The following is a 25784-nucleotide window of genomic DNA, read 5'->3' on the forward strand; positions in this document are numbered from 1 at the left end:
ATATATATATATATATATATATATATATATATATATATAGAGCCTATATAAAGGAAAATAAGCTTAGGCCTAACCCCAGAGAGAGAGAGAGAGAGATATGCCGGTGGCTACTGCATCTGCTATACAGATATTGACATACAGAAGGAGGCTAATACATAATTTTTTGATAAGAATATATTTTTATAAAGATAAGCATTATAGTGTTAGATTATAGAAGTAACTTTGGTAAGCCTGAGCCTCTGAAACAGTCTTCCTCACCTCAAGTTCAACTGTCAGAGTCAGTTGGAGCGCCGGGGCAGACTGCCTTTATATGATATGCCTGCAGTAGCTAAAGCTTAATAAAATAGCCACACCATACCAAACCTTCACAAACGGTTCTAAACTAGTGTTTATAGGGAAAATATGAGCAGAAGAGCAAATGTAAACCAGGGAAAAAACGCACTACCCTCCCCTGTGCCCAATAAAAAAAAACGCACTACCCTCCCCTGTGCCCAATAAAAAAAACACACAACCCTCCCCAAAGCAAACATTTTTTTATAAAAAATTAACAACCCTCCCCTATTTTGGACCACCCCGCCCCCAGTCAATTTGTATCTGTCCTTAATTATTGAAGAATGTTAAGTATTGATTTAGGTTTTACGTATCAAGGTAAGGTGACTTCTTCGGTTAGAAGCATTTGATTTTGCAATTGCAAACATTTTGGGGGAATTGTGTGCACATGAAAACTGTTTTCACCCCGTAACGTATGGAGACACGAAATGTTACGTAGTTACACTGCATTTCTGAGATCTCTATACAAAAGAACTGTCAGACGGCTACAGTGCCTTGCAAAAGTATTCATCCCCCTTGGCGTTTTTCCTATTTTGTTGCGTTACAACCTGTAATTTAAATGGATGTTTATTTGGATGTCATGTAATGGACATACACAAAATAGTCCAAATTGGTGAGGTGAAATGAAAAAAAGTACTTGTTTCAAAAAATTATACTAAATAAATAACGGAAGTGGTGCGTGCATATGTATTTACCCCCTTTGCTATGAAGCCCCTAAATAAGATCTGGTTCAACCAATTACCTTCAGAAGTCACATAATTAGTTAAATAAAGTCCACCTGTGTGCAATCTAACTGTCACATGATCTCAGTATATATACACCTGTTCTGAAAGGCATTAGAGTCTGCAACACCAATAAGCAAGGGGCACCACCAAGCAAAGCGGCACCATGAAGACAAAGGAGCTCTCCAAACATGTCAGGGACAAAGTTGTGGAGAAGTACAGATCAGGGTTGGGTTATAAAAAAATATCAGAAACATTGAACATCCCACGGAGCACCATTAAATCCATTATTAAAAATAGAAAGAATATGGCCCCCACAACAAACCTGCCAAGAGGGAGCCGCCCACCAAAACCCACAGACCAGGCAAGGAGGGCATTAATCAGAGAGGCAACAAAGAGACCAAAGATAACCCTGAAGGAGCTGCAAAGCTCCACAGCGGGAGATTGGAGTATGTCTGTCCATAGACCACTTAAGCCGTACACTCCACAGAGCTGGGCTTTACGGAAGAGTGGCCAGAAAAAAGCCATTGATTAAAGAAAAAATAAGCAAACACGTTTGGTGTTCGCCAAAAGGCATGTGGTAGACTCCCCAAACATATGGAAGAAGGTACTCTGTTCAGATGAGACTAAATTTGAGCTTTTTGGCCATCAAGGAAAACGCTATGTCTGGCGCAAACCCAACACCTATCATCACCCCGAGAACACCATCCCCACAGTGAAGCATGGTGTGGGGATGTTTTTATCGGCAGGGACTGGGAAACTGGTCAGAATTGAAGGAATGATGGATGGCGCTAAATACAGGGACATTCTTGAGGGAAACCTGTTTCAGTCTTCCAGAGATTTGAGACTGGGACGGAGGTTCACCTTCCAGCAGGACAATGACCCTAAGCATACTGCTAAAGCAACACTCGAGTGGTTTAAGGGGAAACATTTAAATGTCTTGGAATGGCCTAGTCAAAGCCCAGACCTCAATCCAATTGAGAATCTGTCATATGACTTAAAGATTGCTGTACACCAGCGGAACCCATCCAACTTGAAGGAGCTGGAGCAGTTTTGCCTTGAAGAATGGGCAAAAATCCCAGTGGCTAGATGTGCCAAGCTTATAGAGACATACCCCAAGAGACTTGCAGCTGTAATTGCTGCAAAAGATGGCTCTACAAACTATTGACTTTGGGGGGGTGAATAGTTACGCATGCTCAAGTTTTCCGTTTTTTTGTCTTATTTCTTGTTTGCTGCACAAAAAAATATTTTGCATCTTCAAAGTGGTAGGCATGTTGTGTTAATCAAATGATACAACCCCCCCCCCAAAAAAAATCAAATTTAATTCCAGGTTGTAAGGCAACAAAATAGGAAAAATGCCAAGGGGGGTGAATACTTTCGCAAGCCAGTGTACATCCAGGATTCTTACAGGGTTCAAGTTCAATTTCTAATTTAACTGATTCATGCTTAATATATTATATAAAGCCAACTTACAATTCTATAAATGCAAGGACAGAAAAGTAATGCTTTATGTTACACGATTTCGGACAAATCCGTCAAGACACCAACCATGAGAAAAGATTAAACATAGGTTTTAAATCAACGCGTGAATTTTATTGAATGTAGCTAGCTTTGTTACTCCCTTATATATATATATATATATATATATATATATATATATATATATATATATATATATATATATATATATATATATATATATATATATATATATAAATGCAATTACATGAACAAAATGCTGATTATTATCAATAACAAGTTGTCTGGCATATGAAATCCTCACTGGTACCCTAGTTTATAGAAATACCCATATACAGTGTAAACTGTACTACTAAAGTCTTTAAAGTGAAGTGTGTGTGTGTGTGTGTGTGTGTGTGTGTGTGTGTGTGTGTGTGTGTAGGGCAGTGAGGACCAGCTGAAAGAAGTCTGGAAGGAGTCTGACGGTTTGGACCCAAATGACTTTGACCCCAAGACCTTCTTCAAACTCCACGGTAAGCTCACACCAGAAGCCATTCACAGGTTCAAAACACTGAACAAAAGCCTAATCAAATTATCTTGTCTCACATTCTCAAATTACACACCAATCACAATGGACCCTATTAAGAAATTATCCAATTAAAAACTTTTTTATTGAAGCCATTTTATTTTCTCTCTTTTTGCAGACACCAACGGAGATGGCTACATTGATGAGCAGGAGCTTGAAGCCCTGTTCACTAAAGAGGTGTGTGTGTGTGCGTGTGTGTGTGTGCATGCGTGTGTTGTAACTCGAGCAGGCACAGAGTTGAAATCCGTGTGTGTTTTGTAGCTGGAGAAGATGTACAGCCCCAATCTAGAAGAGGATGACATGACAGAGATGGAGGAGGAGAGACTGCGCATGAGGGAACACGTCATGAATGAGGTGAGCTAGCAGGATGGAGTCACTGAGTCACACACACACACACACAAAATCAACACTGCTTCTTCAGTCAACCTATTTCCTGATGTTTCTTTCCTTTCATCTGTACTCAGGTGGACACCAACAAGGACAGACTGGTCTCCCTGGATGAGTTCCTGATCTCCACAAACAAGAAAGAGTTCCAAGAGCCAGACAGCTGGGAAGTAAGGGACAGGCAACTACCACCACCTCAGTGTGGTTTCCTGCTGTAGCCTGAAGTGGTCAATAGGAACTGAATGCTATTGACCCTAAGCCTGAGAAGCAACGCAATAATGGAGCTTCTACCCTCTCTTTCTCCTCTCCTTCTCTGTTTCTCCCCTCCCCTCCTCTCCTCTCTCCACGTCTTCTCCTCTCCAGACTCTGGAGCAGGCCCCAGCGTACACGGACGAGGAGATGAAGTTGTTTGAGGAGCAGCTGGCCCAGGAGGAGAGCAACCTCAACCAGAAGAACGTAGATCTGCAGAAACAGAAAGAGGAGCTGGAAAGGCGCAGGAGCAACTCAATGCCCAGAAAGCCGAACTGCAGCAGGTAACCTACAGTACCTCATATCAATGTTAGCATTTACAAAATGTCCGAATTAACAGCTAACAACCTATTAACAGCTAACGCACCCTTTTGACACAAAATGCATCTGTAGTCCCATAGCAGATGAGATTTGACACAGTAGCATTAAATATGCTCAGTATTAAAGGGGTAACTAACTTAATAAATAAGTGACTCGTAATTTGACTCTTTATTCTGTGACATTGACTCACCCTGAACAAAAGAGAGCACCTTTTAAGCTACAATTTGTCTATGGTAAACACTTTTGAACTGGGTCATCGCGCTCCCAGTTTTTTGGGTCGGATAACATCTCCGTCTTGTGTCTTTCTTGTCCTCAGGCCGTGGAACACATGCAGATAATAAAATCTGAAAAAGCAAATGTGGCCGTTGGGGTCAAAGGTCAGTACAAGTTGCCTTCAGAAAGAACATCCTCTATTATAGGCTAGTATTGCCAACAAGAATAATGACCATTGGTTGAATCCTAACTTCCACTTAAGTCTAATTTTCACTTAGTCAAGCATTGATGTCAATGGGAGACAAAGTGAAAATTTGACTCAAGAGTAAGTTAGGATTTTCCCGTCTGTTTCAAACAAGATGATGTGCTTTAGATGGAGGAGCTACAGTAGCAGTGCCCCCTGGTGGTCAAGCGTTGCCAGTACTACCAGGAGACAGCCAACCTCTACCCCCTGGTCACCAGCAAGACTTACCTGCACACTCTTAGCAGGCCCGGCAGCTTTTTCTGTGTGTGTGAATCTCTGTGTGTGTGTTTGCGCATGTGTGTGTGCGCTCATGTGTGTTTGCGTGTGCATATGTGTGTAAATTAATTTAGCAATTAATCAGTTTCAGTTAGCTTTAATGTGTTGTTGGAGCTCTATGGTCCCACAATATACTCGGACGCACACATACAGTCCAACAATTTCCCAAGACCAGCTAAACCAATCAGAATGAAGCCTTGGATTTTGACCCACTACCAGTCGTGGCATTCCGGAGCTGGCAGGAACAGCCAGCACAACCAACGAGACTTGAAATAATTGCTGAACCAGGCATTTTGTGGACAATCCACTCTTTGTTATTAGTTATTTTCCCTCTTGACACAACCAGAACATGGTTCGATATGGGAAGTAATTTGGGACCAGTGGGAAGAGTTTTTGTTACTGAATATTTGCAATGTTTTGTTTTCTACCTAGTTAGGTAGGCTACCCAGTGGGATTGTTTCTCTGGAGAAAGATTTGTTTAAAATACAAAATACATTTGGTTAAATAGTTTACGGAGGTGGGTCAAATTAATGTCAATTTTGATATGCTACTTGATAGTATGCTGTCATGATAAATAATGTATAACTTACCTGGAGATGGTTTACTGTTATAGCCTTGCTGATTCATTCCTGATATTAATAATTGCCCATACACAGATAAAACCTATTGGCTTCACATCATAGACAATGAAGGCATAATTAGTTCTTAGTATTTTATTTTATTTTTATTGGACTTTGTTAGTTAAGATACAGTATGGAAATTATGAAGATACTAAAGTAATTCAATATTGGCCAAAATAATGTTTACATGCCACAAACTGCCATTTGTTTTCGTGTAACAAAAATGCCCCATTGATGTGGACTTAGAATGTTGTAAATGTTTTCATTGTGGTTGATAGGGACAATAGTGATAATTAGTAGGAGTCTTGAATGTTATTTTTGGTGTTTCATTTATCTTAATTTCCAGTGTCTGTTTTACTGTATTTGTGTGTGAGAGTATGTATGATGATCACAGTTTAGGACCAACATCTATTGTGGGGATAATAATAATAAATAATAATAATCATACATTTCATTTGTATAGCACTTTTCATTGCAAAAAGAATGATAATAAAATTAAAGTATAAAAACATCACACATTTAGAATCAAGGCAGGAAATAGCAACAGTAGGCTAGGTGATAAAAGGACTTTCCAGACTAGCACTATAAGAAAGGCCCGTTTTAAGTTCTGATTGAATGCGCGGCTCTCAGATGGTCAGGTAGAGCATTCCATAGGCGAGGGGCAATGGAGCAGAAGGCCTGGTCCCCCACAGTACGGAGAATTGTCTTCGGGACTTGAAGAAGTGGTGAGTTGCTGGAGCGGTAGCCAGTGGAATTCAGTAAGGGTGGAGGTGATGTGGGCTGACTTCTTGGTCCTGGTCAGGACTCTGGCAGCCCTATTCTGGAGAAGTTCTGGAGAAGTATCATCAAGTGATTTGGCTGGAAGGCCCCCGAACAAAGCGTTGCCATAGTCGATCCGGGAGAAGATGAATGCGTGGGACGAGTTTCTTTGCATTTGGCTGGGAGAGCGATCCTGCCTGGTGTCAATGGAACAGGCTGGTGGCGGTGGTGTCCAATTGAGCAACGTTTGAACGCCACAGCGTATCTGAACATAGAATCCATACCCCGAATAATTCAGGCTGTTTTGGAGGCAAAGGTGGGTTCGACCCGGTACTAGATGGGAGTAAAGAATATTAGGAACACCTTCTGAATGGTGCACATACACAATCCATGTCTCAATTGTCTCAAGGCTTAAAAATCCTTCTTTAACCTCTCCTCCCCTTCATCTATACTGATTGAAGTGGATTTAACAAGTGACATCATTAAGGGATCATAGCTTTTACCTGGATTCACCTGGTCAGTCTGTCTAATGTTTTGTACACTCAGTGTATATACGATATTAATGATTATTTTGGATTAAAAAACGAACACCAGATAGAAAGTTTGTAGAAATGATAATTGACCTATATATTTTTAGATAACTGGTATTTTTCTTCCCCACACATTTTTAACGAACAAATCAGTCCCTAATAGTTTTTGCTTGCTTTTGGTTGTATCATTGTGTTGCAAAAACAGGTATATAATATATTTTTGTCACATTTTTGGCTCCGCTTTCACAAGACAAGTCTCAAAGCAACAGGCAAGCAATATCCATAGCCCAAGATTGTACTGTTAACATGGGAAATGTTCACTTCCTCCCATAAAGCTTTCAATGAGAGGGCCCCTGCCTTCAAGGGGAATATATTACACATGTGCTGTCTAGCTTTTTTGGGCCCGCAAAACACTTTAGTGCCCCCCTCTTGGCAGCAGAGAGAAAAATGTGCAGCTTTAAAGTTATTGTCCTGAAATTCTACACATTTGTCCATCGGGCAGAGAGAAACATTTACAGTTTTAAAACAAATTTCATGCGATTCTACTAATTATTCCATTGGATGGAGAGAAAACTTTGCAGTTTTAAAGCTAATTTCCTGCAATTCTACACATTTTGCCATGACATATGCCATGTTCACATGCCATCAGAGTTATTGGAAATTCCTAGTTCCGACTGGGAAGTTTCACTTGAACGACCCTCCAAGTCGGAATTACAAGTGGGAAGCTCAGAGAAAATGTTGTGGCCTGAGTTGACGTTTCACCACAAAAATCGTATTGGTTTGTATTAGAATTGTTCCGACCAGAAAGCACATAAATGAAAATAAGTCATATTTCCAACATCACAATTAGGAAATAGGAAGTTCCGACAAGCACGTGAACACGGCATTATGCCATGTTCATATGATATGACTAACAAAATCTAGAGGTCAGGGCCCCTGGACACATATCTTGCATGCCCGGTCAGTAATTTGGCCATGATTACTACAAAGTTTAGATAGCAGGCTAGACTAATTTATCTAGCAATCTATAAAATGTTAACTGACATGGGCTAATTGAGTGACTGTCAGTGACTGACATAACAAGAGGAAAACTGCTGATGCACTACCAAATTTCGAAATTGCACATTATGTATTCTACTACTCTCCGAACAGTAAGGTGAGACCCGACTTACTTCCCTAAAAAATGTAATAATAATAATAATTTGGTTGGGGGCCCCCTAGAAATGGCTTGGGTGTGGTAGAAGGCTAAGAAGTGGTTGACATGACTGTCATTGAGGGGATTCGATTAACCCAATGAGTCCCACCGTAACGCCGGTGCGTTTTGGACTTCTAACCCCTTTTAAACATTGTGTGTTTGAGCTACAGACTTCTGGGTTGGAACATTAGATTAGTTTATTTCTTCTTCATCTGTAGATACCATCCAGTTTGTGTGATTTACGGGGGCTGAACTAGAGAGGTGTTTGTGAGACAAAGTCGGATCCTGAAGGGGCCTGGGGTCTTTTATACAAAAACGTCTGCAGAGTCCGAATGGTTGGAGCTACAAACTATTAAAAGGTACCTATGAAAAGCTGAGACTCACGAACATGCACATGTAACATGTTTTGCTCTATGATGTTCACAAACTACTCTAGAGTCGTTAGAAGGTAAGGGGTTCTTCTACATAGAAGATATTAGGAAAGTCTCTATAATACTGTAATAAGCTTGCATAGTTGAAGTCCCAAACTCCACACAGTTGTCACTGACTAGTTGGATATTAATTTCCCAGTGAGCAAACAATTTCTGTACAGCATTCATATACAGTTGAAGTTGGAAGTTTACATACACTTACGTTGGAGTCATTAAAACTCGTTTTTCAACCACTCCACAAATTTCTGTGGGTCAGATGTTTGCATACACTAAGTTAACTGTGCCTTTAAACAGCTTGGAAAATTCCAGAAAATTATGTCATGGCTTTAGAAGCTTCTGATAGGCTAATTGACATAATTTGAGCCAATTGGAGGTGTACCTGTGGATGTATTGCAAGGCCTACCTTCAAACTCAGTGCCTCTTCGCTTGACATTTAGGGAAAATCAAAAGAAATCATCCAAGACCTCAGAAGAAAAATTGTAGACCTCCACAAGTCTGGTTCATCCTTAGTAGCAATTTCCAAACGCCTGAAGGTACCACGTTCATCTGTACAAAAAATAGTACGCAAGTATAAACACCATGGGACCACGCAGCCATCATACCGCTCAGGAAGGAGACGAGTTCTGTCTCCTAGAGATGAACATACTTTGGTGCGAGAAGTGCAAATCAATCCCAGAACAACAGCAAAGGACCTTGTGAAGATGCTGGAGGAAACAGGTACAAAAGTATCTATATTCACAGTAAAACGAGTCCTATATCGACATAACCTGAAAGGCCGCTCAGCAAGGAAGAAGCCACTGCTCCAAAACCGCCATAAAAAAGCCAGACTACGGTTTGCAACTGCACATGGGGACAAAGATCGTACTTTTTGGAGAAATGTCCTCTGGTCTGATGAAACAAAAATAGAACCGTTTGGCCATAATGACCATCGTTATGTTTGGAGGAAAAAGGGGAACGCTTGCAAGCTGAAGAACACCATCCCAACCGTGAAGCACGGGGGTGGCAGCATCATGCTAGGGGGGTGTTTTGCTGCAGGAGGGACTGGTTCACTTCACAAAATAGATGGCATCATGAGGAAGGAAAAGTATGTGGATATATTGAAGCAACATCTCAAGACATCAGTCAGGAAGTTAAAGCTTGGTCGCAAATGGGTCTTCCAAATGGACAATGACCCCAAGCATACTTCCAAAGTTGTGGCAAAATGGCTTAAGGACAACAAAGTAAAGGTATTGGAGTGGCCATCACAAAGCCCTGACCTCAATCCTATAGAAAATGTGTGGGCAGAACTGAAAAAGCGTGTGCGAGCAAGGAGGCCTACAAACCTGACTCAGTTACACCAGCTCTGTCAGGAGGAATGGGCCAAAATTCGCCCAACTTATTGTGGGAAGCTTGTGGAAGGCTACCCGAAACGTTTGACCCAAGTTAAACAATTTAAAGGCAATGCTACCAAATACTAATTGAGTGTATCTTCTGACCCACTGGGAATGTGATTAAAGTAATAAATAATTCTCTCTACTATTATTCTGACATTTCACATTCTTAAAATAAAGTGGTGATCCTAACTGACCTAAGACAGGGAATCTTTACTAGGATTAAATGTCAGGAATTGTGAAAAACTGAGTTTAAATGTATTTGGCTAAGGTGTATGTAAACTTCCGACTTCAACTGTAAATTCATTTTTATCAGGTTTTTGTTTGGCAGACTTCTTTTTTTTTTACATTTGTCAATAAAACTCATGAATGCAACTGTTTGTGTCAAATTGTTTTGTGTTCTACTTGTAGCCCTGGTTAACCTGAAAAGCAAATGGTAAAACACTTAATTGTGAGGCTAAATACGGTATAAGAGCTGGACATGCAGACGAATGAAAGTCAAAAATGAAAAGCCAATTTTTGCTGGGGTTGAGCTACGGGACGGTTGAGCTAACGTGCGCTAATATGATTAGCATGACTGTTGTAAGTAACAGCAAACTTTCCAGGACATAGACATGTCTTATATGGGCAGAAAGCTTAAATTATTGTTAATCTAACTGCACTGTCCAATTTACAGTAGCTATTACAGTGATAAAATACCATGCTATTGTTTGAGGAGAGTGCACAACAACAGAAAACGTATCACGGCAACTGGTTTGATACATTACATTTACATTTTAGTCATTTAGCAGACGCTCTTATCCAGAGCGACTTACAGTTAGTGAGTGCATACATTTTCATACTGGCCCCCCGTTACAGTTAGTGAGTGCATACATTTTCATACTGGCCCCCCGTGGGAATCGAACCTACAACCCTGGCGTTGCAAGCGTCATGCTCTATCAACTGAGCTACACAGGGCCTACATTCACCTCTGAAGGTAAATAATGTTCTTACATTCAGTAATCTTGCTCTGATTTGTCATCCTAAGGGTCCCAGAGATAAAATGTAGCATAGTTTTGTTTGATAACAGATCTAATGTGTTATATTCTCCTACATTAATTTCACATTTCCATAAACTTCATTTCTTTTCAAATGGTATCAAGAATATGCATATACTTACTTCAGGTCCTGAGCTACAGGCAGTTAGATTTCTGTATGTCATTTTAGGCGAAAATTGAAAAAAAGTGTCCTGATCCTTAAGAGGTTCATTTTGTAACTGGCTGCGTCCTGGACATGAGCCGGGTGTCCAGTTCAAAGCGGATGGCAAACCCTGCCCAACCAGGGCACCGGGCGATGCAAAACCAGTTCACCCACTGTTCAATTTTAGAAGGGCGTTCTTCCCTCACCTGTTTTGCCCGGTCATGTCATGGGCCATAGCCCGGTGCACCCTGGTTCAGCCTAATTAAATTATAAAGCCCAACCTTCTGCTTATCTGAAAAGCTACTTTGGTATTTTCTAACTCCAACCTAACTAATTATACTAAAGTAAACTGGAACCTTGAACAAAGTACTTCATATATCCTAACAACTCACATTTGAGAAGGTTAATTGTTTGATTTATTCCATATTCAACTTAAGTCCCTAACCTAGGAACAAAACGTTTAGTTTCTCTCTTGAAGTTGCATGCAGGGCCACGTTCAGTTGCAAAATGTTCTCAAACATTGGAGATAGAAATTACACAAATACTGTAGAGCAGAAGGGATTCCTTATTCTACATGTCGGAGTGGCATGTTTATTCTACATAGCATATTTATATCTGAACGTTCCAAAACGTTGCATCCTGCTGAACACGCCCCAGTTCTCTCTCTCTCTCTCTCTAACCCCACCCCTCTGGCAGAACCAGGAAGTCCCTCTCCCTCCCACAAACTCTCTTCTGAGAAAACAAAGCTGATCTGAGTATCTGTCTGTGTGAGAGTGAACAACAGTCCAAATGGCTCAGCAGGGAGTTCTGCTGGATCAGGACCAGTTCTGTTGTTCTGTCTGTCTAGATCTACTGAAGGAGCCAGTCACTACTGCCTGTGGACACAGTTACTGTAGGAGCTGTATTGAGGGCTGCTGGGATAAGAATGTTCTGAAAGGGGTCTATAGCTGTCCCCAGTGCAGACAGACCTTCACTCCAAGGCCTACTCTGAGGAAAAATAACATGTTGGCTGAGGTCGTTGAGAAACTGAAGAAGACAGGACTCCAGGCTGCTACCCCTCCTACTCTGTGTTATGCTGGACCTAGAGATGTGGCGTGTGATTTCTGCACTGGGACCAGAAAGCAGAAAGCCCTCATGTCCTGTCTGGGCGTGTCTGGCCTCGTACTGTGAGACTCACCTCCAACCTCACTACGAAGTTCCTGCCTTTAAGAAGCACAAATTGATCAAAGCCACAGCTCAACTACAGGAGAAGATCTGCTCTCATCATGACAAACTGCTGGAGGTTTACTGTCGTACAGATCAGCAGTGTATTTGTATGCTGTGTGTGATGGATGTACATAAAGGCCATGATACAGTCTCAGCTACAGCAGAGAGGACTGAGAAACAGGTAGGACCTGTTCAACTTGTTGGTAACTGTCTGATGAACAAATAATTAAAGATAGAGTAGGAACTAAGTCTGTTTGAATTAGATATTTTAAATATAATTGACCCACAGCAGAAGAAACACATATAGATTGTCTTAAAGATGCAGTCTGGGATATTAAAGCGCGATTGCACTTTCTGATTAGGCCTCGTTTTAGATTTGGTTCATTAAGAAATGCTAGTGGCCATGACTGAATTCAAAACCTGAGTTAGTTTCGGCAGAATCGCATAAAGGCGTCCGTTCGGTTTGCTCATAGTAGAACTCGGCTAGGCGAAGTGAACGTCTGTGGTCGCATACCCCCTTTAAAATCCTTTGCTTGAAAAACGCAATATTACTGTTTGTCCCTCGAGACGCCGTAAACTAGTACACTTTCTCAAAATAGTCTGAATTAATCTAAGATAACGCAATAAATCCGTAATTAATTTTGACGCTTTTGCCGAGGAGGTTTTAGGTGCGCAATTTTACATCTCACTAAAATATTTGGTGCAGTTTTTCTCAAGTGAAAGTATTTGCATAAAAACTAGTCTTCTTCTTCTTCTTTGGTATAATGGCGTTTGCAACAATTATATGTGCATTCCGCCACCTACTGTACAGGTGGATAATAAAGATCCAAAAAGGAAAAAATGCGGAGTAAAAAAAAAAGAAAAAGAAAAAAACCTCCATACAAAAATATTAATAACGAAATGTTAATTCCAGTACAACATTAGTGCCCGAAGACCCATAAAATAATGCACAACTCGTCGTACCTTGACATGAATGGGATATGGTAGCAGACGGAACTGCGACTGCAGTGGGCTAAGGAACGAAAACACTGGAGAATTGGAAAAACATTACCTGGTCTGATGAATCCCGGTTCCTGCTGTTTCACGCAGATGGGAGGAGTAGGGTATGGAGAAAACCACACGAGTACATGCATCCATCATGCCACGTGTCAACATTGCAGGCTGGTGTTGGTGGTGGTGTGGGGTGTGTTTTCATGGCACACATTGGGCCCCTTAATAAAAGTGGAGCAACGTTTGAATGCCACAGGATATATGAATATCATCACCAATCAGGTGCATCCCTTCATGGCAGCAGTGTATCAATCTGTGAATTAATTTTTTCAGCAGGATAATACCCCATGACACAAGGCTAGGATTGTCCAGGAATGGTTCCACGAACATGACAGTGATTTCAGCTTACTGCAGTGGCCTGCCCAGTCACCAGATCTCAATCCAATTGAGCATCTGTGGGATGAGATGGAACGAGCTATTTGGAGTAGAGACATTTTTTTCAGTTTGGAACATATGGGCAATTTCACATCAACGGAATTAAGATGAGACTCAGATTTATCACAATGTATGCCAAACAAAAAACATTGATTTCAAAGTTTAACAAACCATACAACTATGCACAAGGACTACTTTGAACAATGTACACTGAACATTTCACAAAAACACATTTACTGGAAGAACTGTGTAGATGCAAAGATTGGTAACAGAATTACAGTAAAATCTCCCTCCGTTTGTTATGCGACCACGTTTTCCAAAAACTCTGAAATATCTGCTCTGAATTAAGATTCAAAGATGTCTGCAGAAAGAATGGGGTGTCAGTTATGATATGACACCTTGTGTTTGAAAAAATCTATTTTAGTTATTGAAGTGAAGTGGATTTACACCCAGTAACAGAATTACGGTAACGGAATTACATAATGTGTCCCTGATCTGCACTATACAGAAATGCATAATTATGGATATAAATGTCATTCTCTTCATGGTGATGTATCCTGAATAGGGACATAAAGTTAGAAATATGCAATATCCTCCTTTGCATACAGTGGGGAAAAAAAGTATTTAGTCAGCCACCAATTGTGCAAGTTCTCCCACTTAAAAAGATGAGAGAGGCCTGTAATTTTCATCATAGGTACACGTCAACTATGACAGACAAAATGAGGGAAAAAAATCCAGAAAATCACATTGTAGGATTTTTAATGAATTTATTTGCTAATTATGGTGGAAAATAAGTATTTGGTCAATAACAAAAGTTTCTCAATACTTTGTTATATACCCTTTGTTGGCAATGACACAGGTCAAACGTTTTCTGTAAGTCTTCACAAGGTTTTCACACACTGTTGCTGGTATTTTGGCCCATTCCTCCATGCAGATCTCCTCTAGAGCAGTGATGTTTTTGGGGCTGTCGCTGGGCAACACGGACTTTCAACTCCCTCCAAAGATTTTCTATGGGGTTGAGATGTGGAGACTCCAGGACCTTGAAATGCTTCTTACGAAGCCACTCCTTCGTTGCCCGGGCGGTGTGTTTGGGATCATTGTCATGCTGAAAGACCCAGCCACGTTTCATCTTCAATGCCCTTGCTGATGGAAGGAGGTTTTCACTCAAAATCTCACGATACATGGCCCCATTCATTCTTTCCTTTACACGGATCAGTCGTCCTGGTCCCTTTGCAGAAAAACAGCCCCAAAGTATGATGTTTTCACTCCCATGCTTCACAGTAGGTATGGTGTTCTTTGGATGCAACTCAGCATTCTTTGTCCTCCAAACACGACGAGTTGAGTTTTTACCAAAAAGTTATATTTTGGTTTCATCTGACCATATGACATTCTCCCCAATCCTCTTCTGGATGCACTCTAGCAAACTTCAGACGGGCCTGGACATGTACTGGCTTAAGCAGGGGGACACGTCTAGCACTGCAGGATTTGAGTCCCTGGCGGCGTAGTGTGTTACTGATGGTAGGCTTTGTTACTTTGGTCCCAGCTCTCTGCAGGTCATTCACTAGGTCCCCCCGTGTGGTTCTGGGATTTTGCTCACCGTTCTTGTGATCATTTTGACCCCCACGGGGTGAGATCTTGCGTGGAGCCCCAGATCGAGGGAGATTATCAGTGGTATTGTATGTCTTCCATTTCCTAATAATTGCTCCCACAGTTGATTTCTTCAAACCAAGCTGCTTACCTATTGCAGATTCAGTCTTCCCAGCCTGGTGCAGGTCTACAATTTTGTTTCTGGTGTCCTTTGACAGCTCTTTGGTCTTGGCCATAGTGGAGTTTGGAGTGTGACTGTTTGAGGTTGTGGACAGGTGTCTTTTATACTGATAACAAGTTCAAACAGGTGCCATTAATACAGGTAACGAGTGGAGGACAGAGGAGCCTCTTAAAGAAGAAGTTACAGGTCTGTGAGAGCCAGAAATCTTGCTTGTTTGTAGGTGACCAAATACTTATTTTCCACCATAATTTGCAAATAAATTCATTAAAAATCCTACAATGTGATTTTCTGGATTTTCTTTTCTCAATTTGTCTGTCATAGTTGACGTGTACCTATGATGAAAATGACAGGCCTCTCTCATCTTTTTAAGTGGGAGAACTTGCACAATTGGTGGCTGACTAAATACTTTTTTTCCCCACTGTATATGGATATAATTCTACACACTGGCTATTATTCTTTAAATTTTTTCTCCCCAATTTTGATCTTGTCTCATCGCTGCAACTCCCCAACGGGCTCGAGAGGCGAAGGTCGAGTCATGCGACCTCCGAAACATGACCTGCCAAACCGTGCTTCTTAACACCCGCCTGCTTAACCCGGAAGCCAGACGCACCAATGTGTCGGAGGAAACACTGTTCACCTGGCGACCGAGGTCAGCCTGCAGGCGCCAGGCCCGCCACAAGGAGTCGCTAGAGTGTGATAAGCCAAGTAAAGCCCCCCGACCAAACCCTTCCTTAACCCAGACGACGCTGGGCCAATTGTGCGCCGCCCTATGGGACTCCCGATCACGGCCGGTTGTGATACAGCCCGGGAATGAACCAGGGTCTGTAGTGACGCCTCTAGCACTGTGATGCAGTGCCTTAGACCACTACACCACTCGGGAGCCCCCGACTGGCTATTATTCTAATGAGCTCTGCCCCAAACAAGACCAAATTTGGTTGGTCCAGACCGGACCCAATCTGAACCTATCATAGACGTCTTTGTTTTACAATTTTGGACATCACAGTAGAGTACAGTACAGTAGAGTTCAGTACAATGCAGTACATTATACTGTACTCTAGTGTACTGTACTGAACTATACTATACTCAACTTTTCTTTACTGTGCTGTCCAAACGTATAAAACATAGACGTCTGAGATTGGTTCAGATGTGGACCGGTCACCAATCATGGACGTTACCAATTTAGAATTACGAGTTTTAATGACTTAATAATTTATTTTTTTAAATGATAAGTAAAAACACTAACTAATTGGTAGGTCTACCTTTACTTGTTACTTCTGTGAACTTTCATTATCCTCCCTCCTCATGAGGGAGAGAAATGTGAAAATATCTTAAAGGTCCAATGCAGACGTTTTTTTTTTATCTCAACACCAAATCATGATTGTTTTCAATTAAAATTGTCAAAAAGAAACAAATAGCTTCTTAGCGAAGATATATTTCTCAAGCAAGAATTTTGCTAGGACTGTCTGGGAGTGGTCTGAGTGGGGAGGGGAAAACTGAAAACTAGCTGATATTGGTTTGGAACTCTTTCTTATTGGTCTATTAACTAATTGACCACCTGGTGATGTCACTAGGTAGGCCAAAACGCCATCATGCACTGGGCTTTTTAAAATATGTGGGGTTTTGGTAATGGAATTACAAGGCACAAGGCAATGTTTCTTGAACTTACAGAAGGCAAATAATTTATCCAAAACAAAATATGTGTTGATACTAATTGGCAGGGGTCTTTACTTAAACATTATTGTGTTTTGATATATTTCTAATACCTTTTAAGACTTTTTTTCTGGTAGATGTTTTCTAAGACCCCTTTTCCATCTGTTTGACCAGAAATCAAAGCCATTAGTAGCTAGGTTTCCATCCAATTGGCGATAGATTTCATGCAAATATAAAAAAAAATCTGCATAAAGAAAATATAATTGGATGGTTGTTATATCAATATTTGCGCTTAAAGGTGTTTCCACAATGTCTCGCATAATACATTTTACTGCCACAAAAAGATCCCACCCACCATGTCGAACAAAGAAATGATCTGTCGGCATTTATACAATTGTACCGAAACTTCCTGTTTCCTTTAAAGCTGTTGTGATTTATTTTATTTTATATAGTGTGACTTTACTCGCATAAAAACTGTGGAAGGAAACGTGGTTACTTATGCCTCATTTATAAGATGGAAAATGGTTGAAATATCCCTAAGCTTTCATTTGACACCCAATTTGATATGCTCCTATAAAATTCACATGTTGGTGCTCATAGGTCATTTTACATGGAAATACAAAATGTATGACGTAGTACACAATTACTTTAACCTAGATGCTCCAAATGTATCACAATTTTCTCAAGTCAAACACCATTATCATTCGGAATATGCCCTTTCATGAGTCCAAAGTTCAGTGTAAACTCCTTTATCCATGTAGGCCTACATACAGTGAGGGAAAAAAGTATTTGATCCCCTGCTGATTTTGTACGTTTGCCCACTAACAAAGACATGATCAGTCCATAATTTTAATGGTAGGTTTATTTGAACAGTGAGAGACATAATAACAACAAAAAAATCCAGAAAAACGCATGTCAAAAATGTTATAAATTGATTTGCATTTTAATGAGGGAAATAAGTATTTGACCCCTCTGCAAAACATGACTTAGTACTTGATGGCAAAACCCTTGTTGGCAATCACAGAGGGTCAGACGTTTCTTGTAGTTGGCCACCAGGTTTGCACACATCTCAGGAGGGATTTTGTTCCACTTCTCTTTGCAGATCTTCTCCAAGTCCTCCAAGGTTTCGAGGCTGACGTTTGGCAACTCGAACCTTCAGCTCCCTCCACAGATTTTCTATGGGATTAAGGTCTGGAGACTGGCTAGGCCACTCCAGGACCTTAATGTGCTTCTTCTTGACCCACTCCTTTGTTGCCTTGGCCGTGTGTTTTGGGTCATTGTCATGCTGGAATACCCATCCACGACCCATTTTCAATGCCCTGGCTGAGGGAAGGAGGTTCTCACCCATGATTTGACAGTACACGGCCCCGTCCATCGTCCCTTTGATGCGATGAAGTTGTCCTGTCCCCTTAGCAGAAAAACACCCCCAAAGCATAATGTTTCCACCTCTATGTTTGACGGTGGGGATGGTGTTCTTGGGGTCATAGGCAGCATTCCTCCTCCTCCAAACAAGGCGAGTTGAGTTGATGCCAAAGAGCTCGATTTTGGTCTCATCTGACTACAACACTTTCACCCAGTTCTCCTCTGAATTATTCAGATGTTCATTGGCAAACTTCAGATGGGCCTGTATATGTGCTTTCTTGAGCAGGGGGACCTTGCGGGCGCTGCATGATTTCAGTCCTTCACGCCGTAGTGTGTTACCAATTGTTTTCTTGGTGACAGCTGCCTTGAGATCATTGACAAGATCCTCCCGTGTAGTTCTGGGCTGATTCCTCACCGTTCTCATGATCATTGCAACACCACGAGGTGAGATCTTGCATGGAGCCCCAGGCCGAGGGAGATTGACAGTTATTTTGTGTTTCTTCCATTTGCGAATAATCGCACCAACTGTTGTCACCTTCTCACCAAGCTGCTTGGCGATGGTCTTGTAGCCCATTCCAGCCTTGTGTAGGTCTACAATCTTGTCCCTGACATCCTTGGAGAGCTCTTTGGTCTTGGCCATGGTGGAAAGTTTGGAATCTGATTGATTGATTGCTTCTGTGGACAGGTGTCTTTTATACAGGTAACAAGCTGAGATTAGGAGCACTCACTTTAAGAGTGTGCTCCTAATCTCAGCTCGTTACCTGTATAAAAGACACCTGGGAGCCAGAAATCTTTCTGATTGAGAGGGGGTCAAATACTTATTTCCCTCATTAAAATGCAAATCAATTTAGAACATTTTTTAAATGCGTTTTTCTGGATTTTTTTGTTGTTATTCTGTCTCTCACTGTTCAAATAAACCTACCATTAAAATTATAGACTGATCATTTCTTTGTCAGTGGGCAAACGTACAAAATCAGCAGGGGATCAAATACTTTCTTCCCTCACTGTACATAATTAACACAAGCTACATTATTATGAAAAGGGACAGTATGACATTTCATTTTGATATGAAATGAAAATCCATCACAGTCCTGCCCCATCTAATGGTCTCAAGGTATTCATAATCACCTGAAGGAGCTGTTTGAAAACTGTCTTGTTTACCAGATAAATTACCAAAAAATACATTGAATTCATATAAAATCAGCAGGGGATCAAATACTTTTTTTCCCTCACTGTAGCAACATATCAATTATCATATTGCAAAGGGACTTCCTCATGATTTTAGACCTTACTGTCTATGGGCCCTATGTCTCATTATTGTATTACTGAACTACTGGACAAATAAAGCTTGATAACTCATTGAAGAGTGACTCTCCACAGAAGCAACTGGGGATGAGTCAGCAGAAGGTCCAGCAGAGAGTCCAGAAGAGAGAGAAGGAGTTGAAGGAGCTCAAACAGGCTGTGGAGTCTCTCAAGGTGAGTACTATTGACCAGAGATGCACCTTTTCACTTCTCAGAGAGAGAGAGAGAGAGAGAGAGAGAGAGAGAGAGAGAGAGAGAGAGAGAGAGAGAGAGAGAGAGAGAGAGAGAGAGAGAGAGAGAGAGAGAGAGAGAGAGAGAGAGAGAGAGAGAGAGAGAGAGAGAGAGAGAGAGAGAGAGAGAGAGAGAGAGAGAGAGAGAGAGAGAGAGAGAGAGAGAGAGAGAGAGAGAGAGAGAGAGAGAGAGAGAGAGAGAGAGAGAGAGAGAGAGAGAGAGAGAGAGAGAGAGAGAGAGAGAGAGAGAGAGAGAGAGAGAGAGAGAGAGAGAGAGAGAGAGAGAGAGAGAGAGAGAGAGAGAGAGAGAGAGAGAGAGAGAGAGAGAGAGAGAGAGAGAGAGAGAGAGAGAGAGAGAGAGAGAGAGAGAGAGAGAGAGAGAGAGAGAGAGAGAGAGAGAGAGAGAGAGAGGAGAGAGAGAGAGAGAGAGAGAGAGAGAGAGAGAGAGAGAGAGAGAGAGAGAGCTCCTTCTCCGAACTCACTGATCCCCTGATGGGAAACAGGTGTCTGGCCTCCTAGTTATAGAGAGAATAGACTGCTTAACATTCTCTTCTCTCTCTCTCTGACTGTCCTAAAAGCACTCTGCACAGGCAGCAGTGGAGGACAGTGAGAAGATCTTTACTCAGCTGATCCGCTCCATCGAGAGAAGGTGCTCTGAAGTAAAGGAGCTGATCAGAGCCCAAGAGAAGGCTCAAGTGAGTCAAGCTGAAGTTCTTCTGGAGCAACTGAAGCAGGAGATCGCTGAGCTGAGGAAGACAAACACTGAGCTGGAGCAGCTCTCACACACAGAGGATCACATCCATTTCCTCCAGGTAACTATATTGCCTTGATACATGTGACACATCTGTGTACAATGGATGAAACTCTCAATTATCTATCTGTCTGTCTCACTCTCCAGAATTATCAGTCTCTCTCCAGTCCCAGTGTATCTTCAGACCTACCCAGCATCACTGTCCGTCCTCTTCAGTACTTTGGATATGTGAATAAGACTGTGTCTGAGCTGAGAGAGAAACTAGAATACTTCCTTAAAGGAGAATGGACCAAGATCTCAACTACAGGTGTGTTGAAAATAATCTACTTTAGATCACTGAAAGTTCCCTTCTAGTCATATACAGTGCATTCAGAAAGTATTCAAACCCCTTGACTTTTTCCACATCTTGTTACGTTACAGCTTTATTCTAAAATTGATTAAATAAAACATTTTCCTCATCAATCTACACACAATACCCCATAATGACAAAGTGAAAACAGGTTTTTTAAATAGTTTGCAAATGTATTACAAATAAAACACAGAAATACCTTATTTACATAAGTATTCAGACCCTTTGCTATGAGACTGGAAATTGTGCTCAGGTGCATACTGTTTCCATTGAACATCCTTGAGATTTTTCTACAACTTGATTTGAGTCCACCTGTGGTAAATTCAATTGATTGGACATGTTTTGGAATGGCACACACCTGTCTATATAAGATCCCACAGTTGACAGTGCATGTCAGAACAAAAACCAAGCCATGAGGTCGAAGGAATTGTCCGTAGAGCTCCGAGACAGGATTGTGTCGTGGCACAGATCTGGGGAAGGGTACCAAAAAATGTCTGCAGTATTGAAGGTCCCCAAGAACACAGTGGCCTCCATCATTCTTAAATGGAAGAAGTTTGGAACCACCAAGACTCTTCCTAGAGCTGACCGCCCGGCCAAACTGAGCAATCGGGGAGAAGGGCCTTGGCCTTGGTTTTTCAGCGGCAGGGACTGGGAGACTAGTCAGGATCGAGGGAATGATGAACAGAGCAAAGTACAGAGAGATCCTTGATGAAAACCTGCTCCAGAGCGCTCAGGAGATCAGACTGGGGCGAAGGTTCACATTCCAACAGGACAACGACCCTAAGCACACAGCCAAGACAATGCAGGAGTGGCTTCAGGAAAAGTCTCTGAATGTCCTTGAGTGGCCCAGCCAGAGCCCGGACTTGAACCCGGTCGAACATCTCTGGAGAGACCTGAAAATAGCTGTGCAGCGATGCTCCCCATCCAACCTGACAGAGCTTGAGAGGATCTGCAGAGAAGAATGGGAGAAACTCCCCAAATACAGGTGTGCCAAGCTTGTAGAGTCATACCCAAGAAGATTCAAGGCTGTAATCGCTGCCAAAGTTGCTTCAACAAAGTACTGAGCAAAGGGTCTGAATACTTATGTAAATGTGATAGTTTTTTTTTATTATACATTTGCTAAAACTTCAAAAAATCAGTTTTTGCTTTGTCATTATGGGGAATTGTGTGTAGATTGATGAGGGGAAAAAACAATTTTATCCAATTTAGAATGAGTCTAATGTAACAAAATGTCAAAAGTCAAGGGGTCTGAATACTTTCCGAATGCACTGTACATGTGCAATATGGTATGATGATAACATTCCCTCTCTCTGTGAATGTGTTTGTTTGTCTATAGTGAATGTAGCGGATATTTTGCCTACAGAGCCCAAGACCAGAGAACAGTTCTTACAATGTGAGTCTCTTTATTCAAAGTAACTAACAGTTTGGACAGGAAACCCACATATTAATTTAACCATTTATTAGAAAATAGATGAAAATACATTTGGTCTTGGCATTAGGCAATGCTACTTCAGGGGAGCTCAATGCCATAGCAATATGTCCATTATTACCATGATCAATCAACTACAGGCTAGCAGAGAGCAGTGAGATATATACCAATCCCCCTGACAGGAACAAATAGCAGAACCAAACAGGTGGATGCTGGGGTGGTGTTGGGCTAGCAGAAAACAGACAATGCATAGCGGGTAGCAGCGATGTTACAGCAGCAGCAATATTAAGCAGCAAAGAAAAGCCAATGGCATAGCTTAGCGCAGAAAAGGATGTGTGTGCAGAACTGGTCAAGTTAAATAGACCTCCATATTAATGTAGGAACTTCTGTTTGAATCCGATTGGTGCAATCTCAGCTGATGCCATCTCTATCTCTAATTCTCTTTTTACAGACACTCCTCACAAACCCTAAGATAGGAATATATACTATAGCAATAGTAGATATAGTCAAAGACTGGGTAGTGCAGCTATCTGATTCATTGTATTGCTCATTTGATCTCTGCTCTGCTATAATCAAAGACAGGGTACACTGTAACAAATTGATGTAAATTTACAGTCAAATCTTAGTTAGCTACTGGAATTCTATATTACAGTACATTACTGTAAAAGCAATATATTATGGGGGCTCAATGGCATTCTGCTACACTGTTAGCAATTGCTGTAATTTTACAATAAAATGTTACAATAAAGTACTGTATTACCTGTTTTGCTGTTTATTTACTACAGCATACTGTAAATTATGGTGCATTGTGGGAAAATAGTACAGCCACAGAATACAGCAACCTACTGGCTACTGTGCTGCCAATAATTTACGATAATGCAGCACCACCCCATACTGTATTTTTGGAGCACCAAAAACCTTGTCCTGTAAATCTATACAGTCAGTCTCTGACAACTTATTGTTCTAAACTCTGCTGGTCTCTGCTCTCTGCTCTTCTCCCAGATTCCTGTCAGCTCACCCTGAACCCAAACACAGCATGTGAAGAACTCTTTCTGACTGAAGGGAAGAGAAAGGTGATCTTTACAGATCAAGCCCAACCATATCCTAACCATCCAGACAGATTCACCAACTATTACCAGGTTCTGTGTAGAGAGGGTCTGTCTGGATGCTGTTACTGGGAGGTGGAGTGGAGTGGGCACTGTGTTCATACAGCAGTCTCATATAAAGACATCAGCAGAACAAGGGCAGGTCATGCATTTGGATCCAATGACAAGTCTTGGAGTTTAGGGTGCTCTAGTGGTGGTTATCGTTTCATACACAATAATGTTGCCTGACTAATGTGTCAGGCCCTTGGTCCTCCAGAGTGGGAGTGTACCTGGATCACAAGGCAGGTACTCTGTCCTTTACAGCGTCTCTGACACAATGACCCTCCTCCACAGAGTCCAGACCACATTTCCTCAGCCCCTCTATCCTGGGTTTCGTCTCTATGGAGCTAATGATACTGCTGAGCTGTGTAAACTGTGGTAGGGGCCCACATAGATACTAGTCATGCTGGTGGTGACAGTCCCCATATGTGATGCTTCATTCTGCTTAGTTATTTTGTACAATTACTTCATCTCACTGATTTGATCTTCAGAGATTTAATAATATAATAATAATAATAATAATAATATGTAATGTAATTTAATTAATAAAAATGTAATGTATTTATATTCTTTCAAATGCAATGTTTTAATCTTGTACATTCACCATGATGTATGCTTTTGATGTATATTGGTTTGCATTGAGAACCATTGATATGCTTTCTATTGGTTATCTGTCTCTATGCGATTTTCCTCAGTGCCATGGAACAGGTAGTTTCACTTACTTGCTAACTAAACTATTTGGGCCGGTTTCCCGGACACAGATTAAGCCTAGTCTTAGACTTAAAAGCATGTTCAATGGAGCTGTCCGGGAAACCAGCCCTAAATTTGACATATTTTATGCACCCATCAGTCTCAGGAGCAACATTAAACCTGTCCAGCAGATGGTACTACTGACCAAACAATAAAAAACTGCAAATATCTTGACTTGCCACTCAATATATTGCACTATAATATCATTGTAGATTTATTGTCTTCTAAATCAACTATCCCGAGTTAGGAACAGATTAAGTTAGGCCTTCTATTGTTCAGTGATTAAAAAATATTTCTGGTGATGGGAAATAAATATAACCAAAACAAGGTTGTGATTTGGATTGTCATTTTTTTCTTTTTTGGATAAGCAAGTTCCTAAAACGTTAAAATACTGCGTTTCACCAGTACTGTACAGTTGTTTGTATGTTTATGTCTGACATTAACAAACACTATAGTAATAGTATTCCAAGGTATGTATTTTACTTTAAATGGATTGTGTTGAAGCTGGTTTGTGGCGTGGCGATAGCGTGAGGAGGGGAGGAGATACTAATAAAGAAGACAGACGAGGTAGAGGAAGATTTTCATCCACAGGAGAGTTACTGGCTCTGTGCCAAATGACACGCACTTCTGACCAGGTCAATAGTAGTGCACTACATAGGGAATATAGTGTATATTTCAGATCACTGTCATTAGAATAATTCATGGCTGACATCCCCCATTTGTGTTTAGACATCCTCTCATTGAACAGGGACATATTCTAAATGGTCAAGTGTATTGATAAGTCATACTGGGTCTAACTAAAGTTCCACATACAGTACCTGTATTCCTTTATCTCCAGAACTTTACCTGATCTCTCTCGCTCTCACACTCACTAGGGCCGGCTCCAGGCATAAGTGGGTACGAACAAGTGACAAATGTCCGGGCAAGCGCGGTCCATTTAAAATGAATTCATTCTTCCCTCGCCCTGCAAGTGTCAACTCATCATGTTGCATGAGCCTCATTTGCTTTTTAACTTTTTCTGCATGTAGCCTATAGGCCTACTGGTTGTATGAGTTTGGGATCTATCATCCCATAACTGGCCCAGAGTCTGTTTGGAATAGACTATTTCATTTTCACACAGAACGAATAGAATGGGGGATAGTAGTTGGCTAGTGAGTTTGCTGTTTGTTACTTCTCTTTTGGCTGAGGAAAAGTAAATGTGGATAGTTATTCTAATATAGGTGGGGTGGATTTCAAGTTTTGGGGAAGCTTATTTTCACCATAAAAATCAACGGAGTATTTCGTATTATTCTGTACGTAAATCCGATACACTCCGTTTAGTAAGATATGTTACGTTTCATATTGCATGTATTAATTTGTGGATGTTCATCACCCATTTTGTATGATATGTTAGGAATTACAATTCGTATTAAAAGCTAGGCTAGGGATGAGCTAAAAGGGTTAAGGCCCACCCATCAACCCTCAAAGCTAATAATTAGAACATATGAAAGTTATTCTCCTATCAACCTACTGGTTTCATAGGCTGGCAGAGCTACTGACAGACTGGCGCC

General features: G+C 41.2%; 1 long non-coding RNA gene and 1 pseudogene across 2 annotated transcripts; both read left to right on the top strand.

The window, feature by feature from the left end:
- The first annotated feature begins 3973 nt into the window (after nucleotides 1–3973).
- LOC123490704 lies at nucleotides 3974–5852 on the top strand. Of its 2 annotated transcripts, none has more exons than XR_006661018.1 (3): nucleotides 3974–4013; nucleotides 4367–4427; nucleotides 4623–5852. It is a non-coding gene; the product is annotated as an uncharacterized LOC123490704 (long non-coding RNA). The 2 variants fall into 2 exon arrangements; XR_006661017.1 differs by having other exon boundaries at nucleotides 4637–5852.
- Nucleotides 5853–7645: 1793 nt separating this feature from the next.
- Nucleotides 7646–23673, top strand: LOC123490705 (annotated as a pseudogene).
- The last annotated feature ends 2111 nt before the right edge of the window (nucleotides 23674–25784 follow it).

This window comes from Coregonus clupeaformis, unplaced genomic scaffold (assembly GCF_020615455.1).
Source record: "Coregonus clupeaformis isolate EN_2021a unplaced genomic scaffold, ASM2061545v1 scaf4453, whole genome shotgun sequence".
Lineage (NCBI taxonomy): Eukaryota > Metazoa > Chordata > Actinopteri > Salmoniformes > Salmonidae > Coregonus > Coregonus clupeaformis.